The 17774-nt window shown below is 47.2% G+C and overlaps 44 non-coding genes across 44 annotated transcripts; 31 read left to right on the plus strand and 13 right to left on the minus strand.

Moving 5' to 3' along the window:
• Nucleotides 1-53: 53 nt before the first annotated feature.
• Nucleotides 54-127, minus strand: TRNAN-GUU (transfer RNA asparagine (anticodon GUU)). The gene has a single exon. It is a non-coding gene; the product is annotated as a tRNA-Asn (tRNA).
• Nucleotides 128-578: 451 nt separating this feature from the next.
• Nucleotides 579-650, plus strand: TRNAG-UCC (transfer RNA glycine (anticodon UCC)). The gene has a single exon. It is a non-coding gene; the product is annotated as a tRNA-Gly (tRNA).
• Nucleotides 651-1146: 496 nt separating this feature from the next.
• TRNAY-GUA (transfer RNA tyrosine (anticodon GUA)) lies at nucleotides 1147-1233 on the plus strand. Its single transcript is given in 2 exon segments — nucleotides 1147-1183; nucleotides 1198-1233. It is a non-coding gene; the product is annotated as a tRNA-Tyr (tRNA).
• A 231-nt stretch (nucleotides 1234-1464) lies between these two features.
• On the minus strand, nucleotides 1465-1538 carry TRNAN-GUU (transfer RNA asparagine (anticodon GUU)). The gene has a single exon. It is a non-coding gene; the product is annotated as a tRNA-Asn (tRNA).
• Nucleotides 1539-1989: 451 nt separating this feature from the next.
• TRNAG-UCC (transfer RNA glycine (anticodon UCC)) lies at nucleotides 1990-2061 on the plus strand. Its single transcript has one exon. It is a non-coding gene; the product is annotated as a tRNA-Gly (tRNA).
• Nucleotides 2062-2392: 331 nt separating this feature from the next.
• Nucleotides 2393-2465, plus strand: TRNAA-AGC (transfer RNA alanine (anticodon AGC)). The gene has a single exon. It is a non-coding gene; the product is annotated as a tRNA-Ala (tRNA).
• Nucleotides 2466-2557: 92 nt separating this feature from the next.
• TRNAY-GUA (transfer RNA tyrosine (anticodon GUA)) lies at nucleotides 2558-2644 on the plus strand. The gene is given in 2 exon segments: nucleotides 2558-2594; nucleotides 2609-2644. It is a non-coding gene; the product is annotated as a tRNA-Tyr (tRNA).
• Nucleotides 2645-2875: 231 nt separating this feature from the next.
• TRNAN-GUU (transfer RNA asparagine (anticodon GUU)) lies at nucleotides 2876-2949 on the minus strand. Its single transcript has one exon. It is a non-coding gene; the product is annotated as a tRNA-Asn (tRNA).
• Nucleotides 2950-3803: 854 nt separating this feature from the next.
• On the plus strand, nucleotides 3804-3876 carry TRNAA-AGC (transfer RNA alanine (anticodon AGC)). The gene has a single exon. It is a non-coding gene; the product is annotated as a tRNA-Ala (tRNA).
• A 92-nt stretch (nucleotides 3877-3968) lies between these two features.
• TRNAY-GUA (transfer RNA tyrosine (anticodon GUA)) lies at nucleotides 3969-4055 on the plus strand. Its single transcript is given in 2 exon segments — nucleotides 3969-4005; nucleotides 4020-4055. It is a non-coding gene; the product is annotated as a tRNA-Tyr (tRNA).
• Nucleotides 4056-4286: 231 nt separating this feature from the next.
• Nucleotides 4287-4360, minus strand: TRNAN-GUU (transfer RNA asparagine (anticodon GUU)). The gene has a single exon. It is a non-coding gene; the product is annotated as a tRNA-Asn (tRNA).
• A 451-nt stretch (nucleotides 4361-4811) lies between these two features.
• TRNAG-UCC (transfer RNA glycine (anticodon UCC)) lies at nucleotides 4812-4883 on the plus strand. The gene has a single exon. It is a non-coding gene; the product is annotated as a tRNA-Gly (tRNA).
• Nucleotides 4884-5214: 331 nt separating this feature from the next.
• On the plus strand, nucleotides 5215-5287 carry TRNAA-AGC (transfer RNA alanine (anticodon AGC)). The gene has a single exon. It is a non-coding gene; the product is annotated as a tRNA-Ala (tRNA).
• A 92-nt stretch (nucleotides 5288-5379) lies between these two features.
• TRNAY-GUA (transfer RNA tyrosine (anticodon GUA)) lies at nucleotides 5380-5466 on the plus strand. Its single transcript is given in 2 exon segments — nucleotides 5380-5416; nucleotides 5431-5466. It is a non-coding gene; the product is annotated as a tRNA-Tyr (tRNA).
• Nucleotides 5467-5697: 231 nt separating this feature from the next.
• On the minus strand, nucleotides 5698-5771 carry TRNAN-GUU (transfer RNA asparagine (anticodon GUU)). The gene has a single exon. It is a non-coding gene; the product is annotated as a tRNA-Asn (tRNA).
• A 451-nt stretch (nucleotides 5772-6222) lies between these two features.
• On the plus strand, nucleotides 6223-6294 carry TRNAG-UCC (transfer RNA glycine (anticodon UCC)). Its single transcript has one exon. It is a non-coding gene; the product is annotated as a tRNA-Gly (tRNA).
• Nucleotides 6295-6624: 330 nt separating this feature from the next.
• Nucleotides 6625-6697, plus strand: TRNAA-AGC (transfer RNA alanine (anticodon AGC)). The gene has a single exon. It is a non-coding gene; the product is annotated as a tRNA-Ala (tRNA).
• Nucleotides 6698-6789: 92 nt separating this feature from the next.
• On the plus strand, nucleotides 6790-6876 carry TRNAY-GUA (transfer RNA tyrosine (anticodon GUA)). The gene is given in 2 exon segments: nucleotides 6790-6826; nucleotides 6841-6876. It is a non-coding gene; the product is annotated as a tRNA-Tyr (tRNA).
• A 231-nt stretch (nucleotides 6877-7107) lies between these two features.
• On the minus strand, nucleotides 7108-7181 carry TRNAN-GUU (transfer RNA asparagine (anticodon GUU)). The gene has a single exon. It is a non-coding gene; the product is annotated as a tRNA-Asn (tRNA).
• Nucleotides 7182-7641: 460 nt separating this feature from the next.
• Nucleotides 7642-7713, plus strand: TRNAG-UCC (transfer RNA glycine (anticodon UCC)). Its single transcript has one exon. It is a non-coding gene; the product is annotated as a tRNA-Gly (tRNA).
• Nucleotides 7714-8050: 337 nt separating this feature from the next.
• TRNAA-AGC (transfer RNA alanine (anticodon AGC)) lies at nucleotides 8051-8123 on the plus strand. The gene has a single exon. It is a non-coding gene; the product is annotated as a tRNA-Ala (tRNA).
• A 92-nt stretch (nucleotides 8124-8215) lies between these two features.
• TRNAY-GUA (transfer RNA tyrosine (anticodon GUA)) lies at nucleotides 8216-8302 on the plus strand. Its single transcript is given in 2 exon segments — nucleotides 8216-8252; nucleotides 8267-8302. It is a non-coding gene; the product is annotated as a tRNA-Tyr (tRNA).
• A 231-nt stretch (nucleotides 8303-8533) lies between these two features.
• Nucleotides 8534-8607, minus strand: TRNAN-GUU (transfer RNA asparagine (anticodon GUU)). Its single transcript has one exon. It is a non-coding gene; the product is annotated as a tRNA-Asn (tRNA).
• Nucleotides 8608-9058: 451 nt separating this feature from the next.
• Nucleotides 9059-9130, plus strand: TRNAG-UCC (transfer RNA glycine (anticodon UCC)). Its single transcript has one exon. It is a non-coding gene; the product is annotated as a tRNA-Gly (tRNA).
• Nucleotides 9131-9466: 336 nt separating this feature from the next.
• On the plus strand, nucleotides 9467-9539 carry TRNAA-AGC (transfer RNA alanine (anticodon AGC)). The gene has a single exon. It is a non-coding gene; the product is annotated as a tRNA-Ala (tRNA).
• Nucleotides 9540-9631: 92 nt separating this feature from the next.
• Nucleotides 9632-9718, plus strand: TRNAY-GUA (transfer RNA tyrosine (anticodon GUA)). The gene is given in 2 exon segments: nucleotides 9632-9668; nucleotides 9683-9718. It is a non-coding gene; the product is annotated as a tRNA-Tyr (tRNA).
• A 231-nt stretch (nucleotides 9719-9949) lies between these two features.
• Nucleotides 9950-10023, minus strand: TRNAN-GUU (transfer RNA asparagine (anticodon GUU)). The gene has a single exon. It is a non-coding gene; the product is annotated as a tRNA-Asn (tRNA).
• An 857-nt stretch (nucleotides 10024-10880) lies between these two features.
• On the plus strand, nucleotides 10881-10953 carry TRNAA-AGC (transfer RNA alanine (anticodon AGC)). Its single transcript has one exon. It is a non-coding gene; the product is annotated as a tRNA-Ala (tRNA).
• A 92-nt stretch (nucleotides 10954-11045) lies between these two features.
• Nucleotides 11046-11132, plus strand: TRNAY-GUA (transfer RNA tyrosine (anticodon GUA)). The gene is given in 2 exon segments: nucleotides 11046-11082; nucleotides 11097-11132. It is a non-coding gene; the product is annotated as a tRNA-Tyr (tRNA).
• Nucleotides 11133-11363: 231 nt separating this feature from the next.
• On the minus strand, nucleotides 11364-11437 carry TRNAN-GUU (transfer RNA asparagine (anticodon GUU)). Its single transcript has one exon. It is a non-coding gene; the product is annotated as a tRNA-Asn (tRNA).
• Nucleotides 11438-12295: 858 nt separating this feature from the next.
• Nucleotides 12296-12368, plus strand: TRNAA-AGC (transfer RNA alanine (anticodon AGC)). Its single transcript has one exon. It is a non-coding gene; the product is annotated as a tRNA-Ala (tRNA).
• Nucleotides 12369-12460: 92 nt separating this feature from the next.
• On the plus strand, nucleotides 12461-12547 carry TRNAY-GUA (transfer RNA tyrosine (anticodon GUA)). Its single transcript is given in 2 exon segments — nucleotides 12461-12497; nucleotides 12512-12547. It is a non-coding gene; the product is annotated as a tRNA-Tyr (tRNA).
• A 231-nt stretch (nucleotides 12548-12778) lies between these two features.
• On the minus strand, nucleotides 12779-12852 carry TRNAN-GUU (transfer RNA asparagine (anticodon GUU)). Its single transcript has one exon. It is a non-coding gene; the product is annotated as a tRNA-Asn (tRNA).
• A 451-nt stretch (nucleotides 12853-13303) lies between these two features.
• Nucleotides 13304-13375, plus strand: TRNAG-UCC (transfer RNA glycine (anticodon UCC)). The gene has a single exon. It is a non-coding gene; the product is annotated as a tRNA-Gly (tRNA).
• A 337-nt stretch (nucleotides 13376-13712) lies between these two features.
• On the plus strand, nucleotides 13713-13785 carry TRNAA-AGC (transfer RNA alanine (anticodon AGC)). The gene has a single exon. It is a non-coding gene; the product is annotated as a tRNA-Ala (tRNA).
• Nucleotides 13786-13877: 92 nt separating this feature from the next.
• TRNAY-GUA (transfer RNA tyrosine (anticodon GUA)) lies at nucleotides 13878-13964 on the plus strand. Its single transcript is given in 2 exon segments — nucleotides 13878-13914; nucleotides 13929-13964. It is a non-coding gene; the product is annotated as a tRNA-Tyr (tRNA).
• A 231-nt stretch (nucleotides 13965-14195) lies between these two features.
• Nucleotides 14196-14269, minus strand: TRNAN-GUU (transfer RNA asparagine (anticodon GUU)). The gene has a single exon. It is a non-coding gene; the product is annotated as a tRNA-Asn (tRNA).
• Nucleotides 14270-15123: 854 nt separating this feature from the next.
• Nucleotides 15124-15196, plus strand: TRNAA-AGC (transfer RNA alanine (anticodon AGC)). The gene has a single exon. It is a non-coding gene; the product is annotated as a tRNA-Ala (tRNA).
• A 410-nt stretch (nucleotides 15197-15606) lies between these two features.
• TRNAN-GUU (transfer RNA asparagine (anticodon GUU)) lies at nucleotides 15607-15680 on the minus strand. Its single transcript has one exon. It is a non-coding gene; the product is annotated as a tRNA-Asn (tRNA).
• A 451-nt stretch (nucleotides 15681-16131) lies between these two features.
• Nucleotides 16132-16203, plus strand: TRNAG-UCC (transfer RNA glycine (anticodon UCC)). Its single transcript has one exon. It is a non-coding gene; the product is annotated as a tRNA-Gly (tRNA).
• Nucleotides 16204-16533: 330 nt separating this feature from the next.
• TRNAA-AGC (transfer RNA alanine (anticodon AGC)) lies at nucleotides 16534-16606 on the plus strand. Its single transcript has one exon. It is a non-coding gene; the product is annotated as a tRNA-Ala (tRNA).
• A 92-nt stretch (nucleotides 16607-16698) lies between these two features.
• Nucleotides 16699-16785, plus strand: TRNAY-GUA (transfer RNA tyrosine (anticodon GUA)). Its single transcript is given in 2 exon segments — nucleotides 16699-16735; nucleotides 16750-16785. It is a non-coding gene; the product is annotated as a tRNA-Tyr (tRNA).
• Nucleotides 16786-17017: 232 nt separating this feature from the next.
• On the minus strand, nucleotides 17018-17091 carry TRNAN-GUU (transfer RNA asparagine (anticodon GUU)). The gene has a single exon. It is a non-coding gene; the product is annotated as a tRNA-Asn (tRNA).
• A 451-nt stretch (nucleotides 17092-17542) lies between these two features.
• Nucleotides 17543-17614, plus strand: TRNAG-UCC (transfer RNA glycine (anticodon UCC)). The gene has a single exon. It is a non-coding gene; the product is annotated as a tRNA-Gly (tRNA).
• The last annotated feature ends 160 nt before the right edge of the window (nucleotides 17615-17774 follow it).

The following is a 17774-nucleotide window of genomic DNA, read 5'->3' on the forward strand; positions in this document are numbered from 1 at the left end:
CGCCAAAGAACCACCTTTAGCTGTGACGTGCAACCAAATCAAAAAGGGGACCTCGTCCCTGGGTGGGCTTGAACCACCAACCTTTCGGTTAACAGCCGAACGCGCTAACCGATTGCGCCACAGAGACAACGGTGCTGCATGCTCGTGACTAGGCACAAGCGAAAATCCAAATGCTGGTCTCCAGGTGGACTTCAGCCCATAACAATCGGCTTTTAAGCTAAACTTGCTGAAACGGCAGAGACCGCCTTCCCACTAGCAGCTTGACAGGAACCAGAGGGTAGTTATGCTTCTCATCTCCTTTACAGACAGAAGCAGAGTGGCGCAGCGGAAGCGTGCTGGGCCCATAACCCAGAGGTCGATGGATCGAAACCATCCTCTGCTAAGCAATCAATTTCACTGTTTCCACCATTGTAATTGAGGCAAGTTCGTTTCTAGGCCAACGCATTGTTCCTCTTCTTTGGAGGTGTTTTAAGGTCTTTGTGAACGAATTTTGCTCTTCATGATAGCAGAAGTAGTCAGTCTAAGCCATGCGAATCACAGACGTCACCGACATCACCGACATCACAGCTGTCAAAGAAGCGTTGGTGGTATAGTGGTAAGCATAGCTGCCTTCCAAGCAGTTGACCCGGGTTCGATTCCCGGCCAACGCATTTCTTTCAAGGTTTTGTCACCTGTCTCCTATGCTTGCTCTTTCATGGTAAAAAATTTTGCAGCTAGAAGCACCCTTTCAGCTCCTTACATTACAATGCTCCTCCCATTACAATGCTCCTCCCAAAAGGGTCCCATGGCTCTAGAGCCTCATCTGCTACATAACAACTTTCTTGTCCTAAGTATTAAGCCACGCGAAGCTCTGTAAACATCCCAGTCTTAGTCTTCTAATGTCAAAAATATTTTGACACTTAAAAAAAAAAAAAAAAAAAGTTTCAAACAGTTACAGAGATTGATCAGTGGATTGCGTGGCTAAATGCGTGGGTCAGACATGGGGGATTAGCTCAAATGGTAGAGCGCTCGCTTAGCATGCAAGAGGTAGCGGGATCGATGCCCGCATCCTCCAAAAACTTTTTGACTTTTTCAAACATCTTTTTAGCTAATGCTCATGGCACTCTTAGCCAAGCCAAAGAGTTGCACACACCCAGCTTTGCCAATCCTTCGATAGCTCAGCTGGTAGAGCGGAGGACTGTAGTAGAACAATCGGCAATCCTTAGGTCGCTGGTTCGATTCCGGCTCGAAGGACATTTTTTTGGGGGGTATGTTTTCATTTGGGATGTTTCAAGCTGCTGAAACACACACACTTCCGCTGACCCCTACTCTTAACACTAGAAACACCCTTTCCAGAGAGGTCTCCCGTCAACATTGGGACTTTAAAACAGGCACAGAGACCAAGCTTTCAGTTGAGAGCACATCTAAGGCTCGCCAAAGAACCACCTTTAGCTGTGACGTGCAACCAAATCAAAAAGGGGACCTCGTCCCTGGGTGGGCTTGAACCACCAACCTTTCGGTTAACAGCCGAACGCGCTAACCGATTGCGCCACAGAGACAACGGTGCTGCATGCTCGTGACTAGGCACAAGCGAAAACCCAAATGCTGGTCTCCAGGTGGACTTCAGCCCATAACAATCGGCTTTTAAGCTAAACTTGCTGAAACGGCAGAGACCGCCTTCCCACTAGCAGCTTGACAGGAACCAGAGGGTAGTTATGCTTCTCATCTCCTTTACAGACAGAAGCAGAGTGGCGCAGCGGAAGCGTGCTGGGCCCATAACCCAGAGGTCGATGGATCGAAACCATCCTCTGCTAAGCAATCAATTTCACTGTTTCCACCATTGTAATTGAGGCAAGTTCGTTTCTAGGCCAACGCATTGTTCCTCTTCTTTGGAGGTGTTTTAAGGTCTTTGTGAACGAATTTTGCTCTTCATGATAGCAGAAGTAGTCAGTCTAAGCCATGCGAATCACAGACGTCACCGACATCACCGACATCACAGCTGTCAAAGAAGCGTTGGTGGTATAGTGGTAAGCATAGCTGCCTTCCAAGCAGTTGACCCGGGTTCGATTCCCGGCCAACGCATTTCTTTCAAGGTTTTGTCACCTGTCTCCTATGCTTGCTCTTTCATGGTAAAAAATTTTGCAGCTAGAAGCACCCTTTCAGCTCCTTACATTACAATGCTCCTCCCATTACAATGCTCCTCCCAAAAGGGTCCCATGGCTCTAGAGCCTCATCTGCTACATAACAACTTTCTTGTCCTAAGTATTAAGCCACGCGAAGCTCTGTAAACATCCCAGTCTTAGTCTTCTAATGTCAAAAATATTTTGACACTTAAAAAAAAAAAAAAAAAAAGTTTCAAACAGTTACAGAGATTGATCAGTGGATTGCGTGGCTAAATGCGTGGGTCAGACATGGGGGATTAGCTCAAATGGTAGAGCGCTCGCTTAGCATGCGAGAGGTAGCGGGATCGATGCCCGCATCCTCCAAAAACTTTTTGACTTTTTCAAACATCTTTTTAGCTAATGCTCATGGCACTCTTAGCCAAGCCAAAGAGTTGCACACACCCAGCTTTGCCAATCCTTCGATAGCTCAGCTGGTAGAGCGGAGGACTGTAGTAGAACAATCGGCAATCCTTAGGTCGCTGGTTCGATTCCGGCTCGAAGGACATTTTTTTGGGGGGTATGTTTTCATTTGGGATGTTTCAAGCTGCTGAAACACACACACTTCCGCTGACCCCTACTCTTAACACTAGAAACACCCTTTCCAGAGAGGTCTCCCGTCAACATTGGGACTTTAAAACAGGCACAGAGACCAAGCTTTCAGTTGAGAGCACATCTAAGGCTCGCCAAAGAACCACCTTTAGCTGTGACGTGCAACCAAATCAAAAAGGGGACCTCGTCCCTGGGTGGGCTTGAACCACCAACCTTTCGGTTAACAGCCGAACGCGCTAACCGATTGCGCCACAGAGACAACGGTGCTGCATGCTCGTGACTAGGCACAAGCGAAAACCCAAATGCTGGTCTCCAGGTGGACTTCAGCCCATAACAATCGGCTTTTAAGCTAAACTTGCTGAAACGGCAGAGACCGCCTTCCCACTAGCAGCTTGACAGGAACCAGAGGGTAGTTATGCTTCTCATCTCCTTTACAGACAGAACCAGAGTGGCGCAGCGGAAGCGTGCTGGGCCCATAACCCAGAGGTCGATGGATCGAAACCATCCTCTGCTAAGCAATCAATTTCACTGTTTCCACCATTGTAATTGAGGCAAGTTCGTTTCTAGGCCAACGCATTGTTCCTCTTCTTTGGAGGTGTTTTAAGGTCTTTGTGAACGAATTTTGCTCTTCATGATAGCAGAAGTAGTCAGTCTAAGCCATGCGAATCACAGACGTCACCGACATCACCGACATCACAGCTGTCAAAGAAGCGTTGGTGGTATAGTGGTAAGCATAGCTGCCGTCCAAGCAGTTGACCCGGGTTCGATTCCCGGCCAACGCATTTCTTTCAAGGTTTTGTCACCTGTCTCCTATGCTTGCTCTTTCATGGTAAAAAATTTTGCAGCTTGAAGCACCCTTTCAGCTCCTTACATTACAATGCTCCTCCCATTACAATGCTCCTCCCAAAAGGGTCCCATGGCTCTAGAGCCTCATCTGCTACATAACAACTTTCTTGTCCTAAGTATTAAGCCACGCGAAGCTCTGTAAACATCCCAGTCTTAGTCTTCTAATGTCAAAAATATTTTGACACTTAAAAAAAAAAAAAAAAAAAGTTTCAAACAGTTACAGAGATTGATCAGTGGATTGCGTGGCTAAATGCATGGGTCAGACATGGGGGATTAGCTCAAATGGTAGAGCGCTCGCTTAGCATGCGAGAGGTAGCGGGATCGATGCCCGCATCCTCCAAAAACTTTTTGACTTTTTCAAACATCTTTTTAGCTAATGCTCATGGCACTCTTAGCCAAGCCAAAGAGTTGCACACACCCAGCTTTGCCAATCCTTCGATAGCTCAGCTGGTAGAGCGGAGGACTGTAGTAGAACAATCGGCAATCCTTAGGTTGCTGGTTCGATTCCGGCTCGAAGGACATTTTTTTGGGGGGTATGTTTTCATTTGGGATGTTTCAAGCTGCTGAAACACACACACTTCCGCTGACCCCTACTCTTAACACTAGAAACACCCTTTCCAGAGAGGTCTCCCGTCAACATTGGGACTTTAAAACAGGCACAGAGACCAAGCTTTCAGTTGAGAGCACATCTAAGGCTCGCCAAAGAACCACCTTTAGCTGTGACGTGCAACCAAATCAAAAAGGGGACCTCGTCCCTGGGTGGGCTTGAACCACCAACCTTTCGGTTAACAGCCGAACGCGCTAACCGATTGCGCCACAGAGACAACGGTGCTGCATGCTCGTGACTAGGCACAAGCGAAAACCCAAATGCTGGTCTCCAGGTGGACTTCAGCCCATAACAATCGGCTTTTAAGCTAAACTTGCTGAAACGGCAGAGACCGCCTTCCCACTAGCAGCTTGACAGGAACCAGAGGGTAGTTATGCTTCTCATCTCCTTTACAGACAGAAGCAGAGTGGCGCAGCGGAAGCGTGCTGGGCCCATAACCCAGAGGTCGATGGATCGAAACCATCCTCTGCTAAGCAATCAATTTCACTGTTTCCACCATTGTAATTGAGGCAAGTTCGTTTCTAGGCCAACGCATTGTTCCTCTTCTTTGGAGGTGTTTTAAGGTCTTTGTGAACGAATTTTGCTCTTCATGATAGCAGAAGTAGTCAGTCTAAGCCATGCGAATCACAGACGTCACCGACATCACCGACATCACAGCTGTCAAAGAAGCGTTGGTGGTATAGTGGTAAGCATAGCTGCCTTCCAAGCAGTTGACCCGGGTTCGATTCCCGGCCAACGCATTTCTTTCAAGGTTTTGTCACCTGTCTCCTATGCTTGCTCTTTCATGGTAAAAAATTTTGCAGCTAGAAGCACCCTTTCAGCTCCTTACATTACAATGCTCCTCCCATTACAATGCTCCTCCCAAAAGGGTCCCATGGCTCTAGAGCCTCATCTGCTACATAACAACTTTCTTGTCCTAAGTATTAAGCCACGCGAAGCTCTGTAAACATCCCAGTCTTAGTCTTCTAATGTCAAAAATATTTTGACACTTAAAAAAAAAAAAAAAAAAAGTTTCAAACAGTTACAGAGATTGATCAGTGGATTGCGTGGCTAAATGCGTGGGTCAGACATGGGGGATTAGCTCAAATGGTAGAGCGCTCGCTTAGCATGCGAGAGGTAGCGGGATCGATGCCCGCATCCTCCAAAAACTTTTTGACTTTTTCAAACATCTTTTTAGCTAATGCTCATGGCACTCTTAGCCAAGCCAAAGAGTTGCACACACCCAGCTTTGCCAATCCTTCGATAGCTCAGCTGGTAGAGCGGAGGACTGTAGTAGAACAATCGGCAATCCTTAGGTCGCTGGTTCGATTCCGGCTCGAAGGACATTTTTTTGGGGGGTATGTTTTCATTTGGGATGTTTCAAGCTGCTGAAACACACACACTTCCGCTGACCCCTACTCTTAACACTAGAAACACCCTTTCCAGAGAGGTCTCCCGTCAACATTGGGACTTTAAAACAGGCACAGAGACCAAGCTTTCAGTTGAGAGCACATCTAAGGCTCGCCAAAGAACCACCTTTAGCTGTGACGTGCAACCAAATCAAAAAGGGGACCTCGTCCCTGGGTGGGCTTGAACCACCAACCTTTCGGTTAACAGCCGAACGCGCTAACCGATTGCGCCACAGAGACAACGGTGCTGCATGCTCGTGACTAGGCACAAGCGAAAACCCAAATGCTGGTCTCCAGGTGGACTTCAGCCCATAACAATCGGCTTTTAAGCTAAACTTGCTGAAACGGCAGAGACCGCCTTCCCACTAGCAGCTTTACAGGAACCAGAGGGTAGTTATGCTTCTCATCTCCTTTACAGACAGAAGCAGAGTGGCGCAGCGGAAGCGTGCTGGGCCCATAACCCAGAGGTCGATGGATCGAAACCATCCTCTGCTAAGCAATCAATTTCACTGTTTCCACCATTGTAATTGAGGCAAGTTCGTTTCTAGGCCAACGCATTGTTCCTCTTCTTTGGAGGTGTTTTAAGGTCTTTGTGAACGAATTTTGCTCTTCATGATAGCAGAAGTAGTCAGTCTAAGCCATGCGAATCACAGACGTCACCGACATCACCGACATCACAGCTGTCAAAGAAGCGTTGGTGGTATAGTGGTAAGCATAGCTGCCTTCCAAGCAGTTGACCCGGGTTCGATTCCCGGCCAACGCATTTCTTTCAAGGTTTTGTCACCTGTCTCCTATGCTTGCTCTTTCATGGTAAAAAATTTTGCAGCTAGAAGCACCCTTTCAGCTCCTTACATTACAATGCTCCTCCCATTACAATGCTCCTCCCAAAAGGGTCCCATGGCTCTAGAGCCTCATCTGCTACATAACAACTTTCTTGTCCTAAGTATTAAGCCACGCGAAGCTCTGTAAACATCCCAGTCTTAGTCTTCTAATGTCAAAAATATTTTGACACTTAAAAAAAAAAAAAAAAAAGTTTCAAACAGTTACAGAGATTGATCAGTGGATTGCGTGGCTAAATGCGTGGGTCAGACATGGGGGATTAGCTCAAATGGTAGAGCGCTCGCTTAGCATGCGAGAGGTAGCGGGATCGATGCCCGCATCCTCCAAAAACTTTTTGACTTTTTCAAACATCTTTTTAGCTAATGCTCATGGCACTCTTAGCCAAGCCAAAGAGTTGCACACACCCAGCTTTGCCAATCCTTCGATAGCTCAGCTGGTAGAGCGGAGGACTGTAGTAGAACAATCGGCAATCCTTAGGTCGCTGGTTCGATTCCGGCTCGAAGGACATTTTTTTGGGGGGTATGTTTTCATTTGGGATGTTTCAAGCTGCTGAAACACACACACTTCCGCTGACCCCTACTCTTAACACTAGAAACACCCTTTCCAGAGAGGTCTCCCGTCAACATTGGGACTTTAAAACAGGCACAGAGACCAAGCTTTCAGTTGAGAGCACATCTAAGGCTCGCCAAAGAACCACCTTTAGCTGTGACGTGCAACCAAATCAAAAAGGGGACCTCGTCCCTGGGTGGGCTTGAACCACCAACCTTTCGGTTAACAGCCGAACGCGCTAACCGATTGCGCCACAGAGACAACGGTGCTGCATGCTCGTGACTAGGCACAAGCGAAAACCCAAATGCTGGTCTCCAGGTGGACTTCAGCCCATAACAATCGGCTTTTAAGCTAAACTTGCTGAAACGGCAGAGACCGCCTTCCCACTAGCAGCTTGACAGGAACCAGAGGGTAGTTATGCTTCTCATCTCCTTTACAAACAGAAGCAGAGTGGCGCAGCGGAAGCGTGCTGGGCCCATAACCCAGAGGTCGATGGATCGAAACCATCCTCTGCTAAGCAATCAATTTTACTGTTTCCACCATTGTAATTGAGGCAAGTTCGTTTCTAGGCCAACGCATTGTTCCTCTTCTTTGGAGGTGTTTTAAGGTCTTTGTGAACGAATTTTGCTCTTCATGATAGCAGAAGTAGTCAGTCTAAGCCATGCGAATCACAGACGTCACCGACATCACCGACATCACCGACATCACAGCTGTCACAGAAGCGTTGGTGGTATAGTGGTAAGCATAGCTGCCTTCCTAGCAGTTGACCCGGGTTCGATTCCCGGCCAACGCATTTCTTTCAAGGTTTTGTCACCTGTCTCCTATGCTTGCTCTTTCATGGTAAAAAATTTTGCAGCTAGAAGCACCCTTTCAGCTCCTTACATTACAATGCTCCTCCCATTACAATGCTCCTCCCAAAAGGGTCCCATGGCTCTAGAGCCTCATCTGCTACATAACAACTTTCTTGTCCTAAGTATTAAGCCACGCGAAGCTCTGTAAACATCCCAGTCTTAGTCTTCTAATGTCAAAAATATTTTGACACTTAAAAAAAAAAAAAAAAAAAAAAAAAGTTTCAAACAGTTACAGAGATTGATCAGTGGATTGCGTGGCTAAATGCGTGGGTCAGACATGGGGGATTAGCTCAAATGGTAGAGCGCTCGCTTAGCATGCGAGAGGTAGCGGGATCGATGCCCGCATCCTCCAAAAACTTTTTGACTTTTTCAAACATCTTTTTAGCTAATGCTCATGGCACTCTTAGCCAAGCCAAAGAGTTGCACACACCCAGCTTTGCCAATCCTTCGATAGCTCAGCTGGTAGAGCGGAGGACTGTAGTAGAACAATCGGCAATCCTTAGGTCGCTGGTTCGATTCCGGCTCGAAGGACATTTTTTTGGGGGGTATGTTTTCATTTGGGATGTTTCAAGCTGCTGAAACACACACACTTCCGCTGACCCCTACTCTTAACACTAGAAACACCCTTTCCAGAGAGGTCTCCCGTCAACATTGGGACTTTAAAACAGGCACAGAGACCAAGCTTTCAGTTGAGAGCACATCTAAGGCTCGCCAAAGAACCACCTTTAGCTGTGACGTGCAACCAAATCAAAAAGGGGACCTCGTCCCTGGGTGGGCTTGAACCACCAACCTTTCGGTTAACAGCCGAACGCGCTAACCGATTGCGCCACAGAGACAACGGTGCTGCATGCTCGTGACTAGGCACAAGCGAAAACCCAAATGCTGGTCTCCAGGTGGACTTCAGCCCATAACAATCGGCTTTTAAGCTAAACTTGCTGAAACGGCAGAGACCGCCTTCCCGCTAGCAGCTTGACAGAAACCAGAGGGTAGTTATGCTTCTCATCTCCTTTACAGACAGAAGCAGAGTGGCGCAGCGGAAGCGTGCTGGGCCCATAACCCAGAGGTCGATGGATCGAAACCATCCTCTGCTAAGCAATCAATTTTACTGTTTCCACCATTGTAATTGAGGCAAGTTCGTTTCTAGGCCAACGCATTGTTCCTCTTCTTTGGAGGTGTTTTAAGGTCTTTGTGAACGAATTTTGCTCTTCATGATAGCAGAAGTAGTCAGTCTAAGCCATGCGAATCACAGACGTCACCGACATCACCGACATCACAGCTGTCACAGAAGCGTTGGTGGTATAGTGGTAAGCATAGCTGCCTTCCAAGCAGTTGACCCGGGTTCGATTCCCGGCCAACGCATTTCTTTCAAGGTTTTGTCACCTGTCTCCTATGCTTGCTCTTTCATGGTAAAAAATTTTGCAGCTAGAAGCACCCTTTCAGCTCCTTACATTACAATGCTCCTCCCATTACAATGCTCCTCCCAAAAGGGTCCCATGGCTCTAGAGCCTCATCTGCTACATAACAACTTTCTTGTCCTAAGTATTAAGCCACGCGAAGCTCTGTAAACATCCCAGTCTTAGTGTTCTAATGTCAAAAATATTTTGACACTTAAAAAAAAAAAAAAAAAAAAAAAAGTTTCAAACAGTTACAGAGATTGATCAGTGGATTGCGTGGCTAAATGCGTGGGTCAGACATGGGGGATTAGCTCAAATGGTAGAGCGCTCGCTTAGCATGCGAGAGGTAGCGGGATCGATGCCCGCATCCTCCAAAAACTTTTTGACTTTTTCAAACATCTTTTTAGCTAATGCTCATGGCACTCTTAGCCAAGCCAAAGAGTTGCACACACCCAGCTTTGCCAATCCTTCGATAGCTCAGCTGGTAGAGTGGAGGACTGTAGTAGAACAATCGGCAATCCTTAGGTCGCTGGTTCGATTCCGGCTCGAAGGACATTTTTTTGGGGGGTATGTTTTCATTTGGGATGTTTCAAGCTGCTGAAACACACACACTTCCGCTGACCCCTACTCTTAACACTAGAAACACCCTTTCCAGAGAGGTCTCCCGTCAACATTGGGACTTTAAAACAGGCACAGAGACCAAGCTTTCAGTTGAGAGCACATCTAAGGCTCGCCAAAGAACCACCTTTAGCTGTGACGTGCAACCAAATCAAAAAGGGGACCTCGTCCCTGGGTGGGCTTGAACCACCAACCTTTCGGTTAACAGCCGAACGCGCTAACCGATTGCGCCACAGAGACAACGGTGCTGCATGCTCGTGACTAGGCACAAGCGAAAATCCAAATGCTGGTCTCCAGGTGGACTTCAGCCCATAACAATCGGCTTTTAAGCTAAACTTGCTGAAACGGCAGAGACCGCCTTCCCGCTAGCAGCTTGACAGAAACCAGAGGGTAGTTATGCTTCTCATCTCCTTTACAGACAGAAGCAGAGTGGCGTAGCGGAAGCGTGCTGGGCCCATAACCCAGAGGTCGATGGATCGAAACCATCCTCTGCTAAGCAATCAATTTCACTGTTTCCACCATTGTAATTGAGGCAAGTTCGTTTCTAGGCCAACGCATTGTTCCTCTTCTTTGGAGGTGTTTTAAGGTCTTTGTGAACGAATTTTGCTCTTCATGATAGCAGAAGTAGTCAGTCTAAGCCATGCGAATCACAGACGTCACCGACATCACCGACATCACAGCTGTCAAAGAAGCGTTGGTGGTATAGTGGTAAGCATAGCTGCCGTCCAAGCAGTTGACCCGGGTTCGATTCCCGGCCAACGCATTTCTTTCAAGGTTTTGTCACCTGTCTCCTATGCTTGCTCTTTCATGGTAAAAAATTTTGCAGCTTGAAGCACCCTTTCAGCTCCTTACATTACAATGCTCCTCCCATTACAATGCTCCTCCCAAAAGGGTCCCATGGCTCTAGAGCCTCATCTGCTACATAACAACTTTCTTGTCCTAAGTATTAAGCCACGCGAAGCTCTGTAAACATCCCAGTCTTAGTCTTCTAATGTCAAAAATATTTTGACACTTAAAAAAAAAAAAAAAAAAAAAAGTTTCAAACAGTTACAGAGATTGATCAGTGGATTGCGTGGCTAAATGCGTGGGTCAGACATGGGGGATTAGCTCAAATGGTAGAGCGCTCGCTTAGCATGCGAGAGGTAGCGGGATCGATGCCCGCATCCTCCAAAAACTTTTTGACTTTTTCAAACATCTTTTTAGCTAATGCTCATGGCACTCTTAGCCAAGCCAAAGAGTTGCACACACCCAGCTTTGCCAATCCTTCGATAGCTCAGCTGGTAGAGCGGAGGACTGTAGTAGAACAATCGGCAATCCTTAGGTCGCTGGTTCGATTCCGGCTCGAAGGACATTTTTTTGGGGGGTATGTTTTCATTTGGGATGTTTCAAGCTGCTGAAACACACACACTTCCGCTGACCCCTACTCTTAACACTAGAAACACCCTTTCCAGAGAGGTCTCCCGTCAACATTGGGACTTTAAAACAGGCACAGAGACCAAGCTTTCAGTTGAGAGCACATCTAAGGCTCGCCAAAGAACCACCTTTAGCTGTGACGTGCAACCAAATCAAAAAGGGGACCTCGTCCCTGGGTGGGCTTGAACCACCAACCTTTCGGTTAACAGCCGAACGCGCTAACCGATTGCGCCACAGAGACAACGGTGCTGCATGCTCGTGACTAGGCACAAGCGAAAACCCAAATGCTGGTCTCCAGGTGGACTTCAGCCCATAACAATCGGCTTTTAAGCTAAACTTGCTGAAACGGCAGAGACCGCCTTCCCACTAGCAGCTTGACAGGAACCAGAGGGTAGTTATGCTTCTCATCTCCTTTACAGACAGAAGCAGAGTGGCGTAGCGGAAGCGTGCTGGGCCCATAACCCAGAGGTCGATGGATCGAAACCATCCTCTGCTAAGCAATCAATTTCACTGTTTCCACCATTGTAATTGAGGCAAGTTCGTTTCTAGGCCAACGCATTGTTCCTCTTCTTTGGAGGTGTTTTAAGGTCTTTGTGAACGAATTTTGCTCTTCATGATAGCAGAAGTAGTCAGTCTAAGCCATGCGAATCACAGACGTCACCGACATCACCGACATCACAGCTGTCAAAGAAGCGTTGGTGGTATAGTGGTAAGCATAGCTGCCGTCCAAGCAGTTGACCCGGGTTCGATTCCCGGCCAACGCATTTCTTTCAAGGTTTTGTCACCTGTCTCCTATGCTTGCTCTTTCATGGTAAAAAATTTTGCAGCTTGAAGCACCCTTTCAGCTCCTTACATTACAATGCTCCTCCCATTACAATGCTCCTCCCAAAAGGGTCCCATGGCTCTAGAGCCTCATCTGCTACATAACAACTTTCTTGTCCTAAGTATTAAGCCACGCGAAGCTCTGTAAACATCCCAGTCTTAGTCTTCTAATGTCAAAAATATTTTGACACTTAAAAAAAAAAAAAAAAAAAAAAAGTTTCAAACAGTTACAGAGATTGATCAGTGGATTGCGTGGCTAAATGCGTGGGTCAGACATGGGGGATTAGCTCAAATGGTAGAGCGCTCGCTTAGCATGCGAGAGGTAGCGGGATCGATGCCCGCATCCTCCAAAAACTTTTTGACTTTTTCAAACATCTTTTTAGCTAATGCTCATGGCACTCTTAGCCAAGCCAAAGAGTTGCACACACCCAGCTTTGCCAATCCTTCGATAGCTCAGCTGGTAGAGTGGAGGACTGTAGTAGAACAATCGGCAATCCTTAGGTCGCTGGTTCGATTCCGGCTCGAAGGACATTTTTTTGGGGGGTATGTTTTCATTTGGGATGTTTCAAGCTGCTGAAACACACACACTTCCGCTGACCCCTACTCTTAACACTAGAAACACCCTTTCCAGAGAGGTCTCCCGTCAACATTGGGACTTTAAAACAGGCACAGAGACCAAGCTTTCAGTTGAGAGCACATCTAAGGCTCGCCAAAGAACCACCTTTAGCTGTGACGTGCAACCAAATCAAAAAGGGGACCTCGTCCCTGGGTGGGCTTGAACCACCAACCTTTCGGTTAACAGCCGAACGCGCTAACCGATTGCGCCACAGAGACAACGGTGCTGCATGCTCGTGACTAGGCACAAGCGAAAACCCAAATGCTGGTCTCCAGGTGGACTTCAGCCCATAACAATCGGCTTTTAAGCTAAACTTGCTGAAACGGCAGAGACCGCCTTCCCGCTAGCAGCTTGACAGAAACCAGAGGGTAGTTATGCTTCTCATCTCCTTTACAGACAGAAGCAGAGTGGCGCAGCGGAAGCGTGCTGGGCCCATAACCCAGAGGTCGATGGATCGAAACCATCCTCTGCTAAGCAATCAATTTTACTGTTTCCACCATTGTAATTGAGGCAAGTTCGTTTCTAGGCCAACGCATTGTTCCTCTTCTTTGGAGGTGTTTTAAGGTCTTTGTGAACGAATTTTGCTCTTCATGATAGCAGAAGTAGTCAGTCTAAGCCATGCGAATCACAGACGTCACCGACATCACCGACATCACAGCTGTCACAGAAGCGTTGGTGGTATAGTGGTAAGCATAGCTGCCTTCCAAGCAGTTGACCCGGGTTCGATTCCCGGCCAACGCATTTCTTTCAAGGTTTTGTCACCTGTCTCCTATGCTTGCTCTTTCATGGTAAAAAATTTTGCAGCTAGAAGCACCCTTTCAGCTCCTTACATTACAATGCTCCTCCCATTACAATGCTCCTCCCAAAAGGGTCCCATGGCTCTAGAGCCTCATCTGCTACATAACAACTTTCTTGTCCTAAGTATTAAGCCACGCGAAGCTCTGTAAACATCCCAGTCTTAGTGTTCTAATGTCAAAAATATTTTGACACTTAAAAAAAAAAAAAAAAAAAAAAAAAGTTTCAAACAGTTACAGAGATTGATCAGTGGATTGCGTGGCTAAATGCGTGGGTCAGACATGGGGGATTAGCTCAAATGGTAGAGCGCTCGCTTAGCATGCGAGAGGTAGCGGGATCGATGCCCGCATCCTCCAAAAACTTTTTGACTTTTTCAAACATCTTTTTAGCTAATGCTCATGGCACTCTTAGCCAAGCCAAAGAGTTGCACACACCCAGCTTTGCCAATCCTTCGATAGCTCAGCTGGTAGAGTGGAGGACTGTAGTAGAACAATCGGCAATCCTTAGGTCGCTGGTTCGATTCCGGCTCGAAGGACATTTTTTTGGGGGGTATGTTTTCATTTGGGATGTTTCAAGCTGCTGAAACACACACACTTCCGCTGACCCCTACTCTTAACACTAGAAACACCCTTTCCAGAGAGGTCTCCCGTCAACATTGGGACTTTAAAACAGGCACAGAGACCAAGCTTTCAGTTGAGAGCACATCTAAGGCTCGCCAAAGAACCACCTTTAGCTGTGACGTGCAACCAAATCAAAAAGGGGACCTCGTCCCTGGGTGGGCTTGAACCACCAACCTTTCGGTTAACAGCCGAACGCGCTAACCAATTGCGCCACAGAGACAACGGTGCTGCATGCTCGTGACTAGGCACAAGCGAAAACCCAAATGCTGGTCTCCAGGTGGACTTCAGCCCATAACAATCGGCTTTTAAGCTAAACTTGCTGAAACGGCAGAGACCGCCTTCCCGCTAGCAGCTTGACAGAAACCAGAGGGTAGTTATGCTTCTCATCTCCTTTACAGACAGAAGCAGAGTGGCGTAGCGGAAGCGTGCTGGGCCCATAACCCAGAGGTCGATGGATCGAAACCATCCTCTGCTAAGCAATCAATTTCACTGTTTCCACCATTGTAATTGAGGCAAGTTCGTTTCTAGGCCAACGCATTGTTCCTCTTCTTTGGAGGTGTTTTAAGGTCTTTGTGAACGAATTTTGCTCTTCATGATAGCAGAAGTAGTCAGTCTAAGCCATGCGAATCACAGACGTCACCGACATCACCGACATCACAGCTGTCAAAGAAGCGTTGGTGGTATAGTGGTAAGCATAGCTGCCGTCCAAGCAGTTGACCCGGGTTCGATTCCCGGCCAACGCATTTCTTTCAAGGTTTTGTCACCTGTCTCCTATGCTTGCTCTTTCATGGTAAAAAATTTTGCAGCTTGAAGCACCCTTTCAGCTCCTTACATTACAATGCTCCTCCCATTACAATGCTCCTCCCAAAAGGGTCCCATGGCTCTAGAGCCTCATCTGCTACATAACAACTTTCTTGTCCTAAGTATTAAGCCACGCGAAGCTCTGTAAACATCCCAGTCTTAGTCTTCTAATGTCAAAAATATTTTGACACTTAAAAAAAAAAAAAAAAAAAGTTTCAAACAGTTACAGAGATTGATCAGTGGATTGCATGGCTAAATGCGTGGGTCAGACATGGGGGATTAGCTCAAATGGTAGAGCGCTCGCTTAGCATGCGAGAGGTAGCGGGATCGATGCCCGCATCCTCCAAAAACTTTTTGACTTTTTCAAACATCTTTTTAGCTAATGCTCATGGCACTCTTAGCCAAGCCAAAGAGTTGCACACACCCAGCTTTGCCAATCCTTCGATAGCTCAGCTGGTAGAGCGGAGGACTGTAGTAGAACAATCGGCAATCCTTAGGTCGCTGTTTCGATTCCGGCTCGAAGGACATTTTTTTGGGGGGTATGTTTTCATTTGGGATGTTTCAAGCTGCTGAAACACACACACTTCCGCTGACCCCTACTCTTAACACTAGAAACACCCTTTCCAGAGAGGTCTCCCGTCAACATTGGGACTTTAAAACAGGCACAGAGACCAAGCTTTCAGTTGAGAGCACATCTAAGGCTCGCCAAAGAACCACCTTTAGCTGTGACGTGCAACCAAATCAAAAAGGGGACCTCGTCCCTGGGTGGGCTTGAACCACCAACCTTTCGGTTAACAGCCGAACGCGCTAACCGATTGCGCCACAGAGACAACGGTGCTGCATGCTCGTGACTAGGCACAAGCGAAAACCCAAATGCTGGTCTCCAGGTGGACTTCAGCCCATAACAATCGGCTTTTAAGCTAAACTTGCTGAAACGGCAGAGACCGCCTTCCCACTAGCAGCTTGACAGGAACCAGAGGGTAGTTATGCTTCTCATCTCCTTTACAGACAGAAGCAGAGTGGCGCAGCGGAAGCGTGCTGGGCCCATAACCCAGAGGTCGATGGATCGAAACCATCCTCTGCTAAGCAATCAATTTCACTGTTTCCACCATTGTAATTGAGGCAAGTTCGTTTCTAGGCCAACGCATTGTTCCTCTTCTTTGGAGGTGTTTTAAGGTCTTTGTGAACGAATTTTGCTCTTCATGATAGCAGAAGTAGTCAGTCTAAGCCATGCGAATCACAGACGTCACCGACATCACCGACATCACAGCTGTCAAAGAAGCGTTGGTGGTATAGTGGTAAGCATAGCTGCCTTCCAAGCAGTTGACCCGGGTTCGATTCCCGGCCAACGCATTTCTTTCAAGGTTTTGTCACCTGTCTCCTATGCTTGCTCTTTCATGGTAAAAAATTTTGCAGCTAGAAGCACCCTTTCAGCTCCTTACATTACAATGCTCCTCCCATTACAATGCTCCTCCCAAAAGGGTCCCATGGCTCTAGAGCCTCATCTGCTACATAACAACTTTCTTGTCCTAAGTATTAAGCCACGCGAAGCTCTGTAAACATCCCAGTCTTAGTCTTCTAATGTCAAAAATATTTTGACACTTAAAAAAAAAAAAAAAAAAGTTTCAAACAGTTACAGAGATTGATCAGTGGATTGCGTGGCTAAATGCGTGGGTCAGACATGGGGGATTAGCTCAAATGGTAGAGCGCTCGCTTAGCATGCGAGAGGTAGCGGGATCGATGCCCGCATCCTCCAAAAACTTTTTGACTTTTTCAAACATCTTTTTAGCTAATGCTCATGGCACTCTTAGCCAAGCCAAAGAGTTGCACACACCCAGCTTTGCCAATCCTTCGATAGCTCAGCTGGTAGAGCGGAGGACTGTAGTAGAACAATCGGCAATCCTTAGGTCGCTGGTTCGATTCCGGCTCGAAGGACATTTTTTTTGGGGGGTATGTTTTCATTTGGGATGTTTCAAGCTGCTGAAACACACACACTTCCGCTGACCCCTACTCTTAACACTAGAAACACCCTTTCCAGAGAGGTCTCCCGTCAACATTGGGACTTTAAAACAGGCACAGAGACCAAGCTTTCAGTTGAGAGCACATCTAAGGCTCGCCAAAGAACCACCTTTAGCTGTGACGTGCAACCAAATCAAAAAGGGGACCTCGTCCCTGGGTGGGCTTGAACCACCAACCTTTCGGTTAACAGCCGAACGCGCTAACCGATTGCGCCACAGAGACAACGGTGCTGCATGCTCGTGACTAGGCACAAGCGAAAACCCAAATGCTGGTCTCCAGGTGGACTTCAGCCCATAACAATCGGCTTTTAAGCTAAACTTGCTGAAACGGCAGAGACCGCCTTCCCACTAGCAGCTTTACAGGAACCAGAGGGTAGTTATGCTTCTCATCTCCTTTACAGACAGAAGCAGAGTGGCGCAGCGGAAGCGTGCTGGGCCCATAACCCAGAGGTCGATGGATCGAAACCATCCTCTGCTAAGCAATCAATTTCACTGTTTCCACCATTGTAATTGAGGCAAGTTCGTTTCTAGGCCAACGCATTGTTCCTCTTCTTTGGAGGTGTTTTAAGGTCTTTGTGAACGAATTTTGCTCTTCATGATAGCAGAAGTAGTCAGTCTAAGCCATGCGAATCACAGACGTCACCGACATCACCGACATCACAGCTGTCAAAGAAGCGTTGGTGGTATAGTGGTAAGCATAGCTGCCTTCCAAGCAGTTGTCCCGGGTTCGATTCCCGGCCAACGCATTTCTTTCAAGGTTTTGTCACCTGTCTCCTATGCTTGCTCTTTCATGGTAAAAAATTTTGCAGCTAGAAGCACCCTTTCAGCTCCTTACATTACAATGCTCCTCCCATTACAATGCTCCTCCCAAAAGGGTCCCATGGCTCTAGAGCCTCATCTGCTACA

Source organism: Hyla sarda, chromosome 3 (assembly GCF_029499605.1).
Source record: "Hyla sarda isolate aHylSar1 chromosome 3, aHylSar1.hap1, whole genome shotgun sequence".
NCBI lineage: Eukaryota > Metazoa > Chordata > Amphibia > Anura > Hylidae > Hyla > Hyla sarda.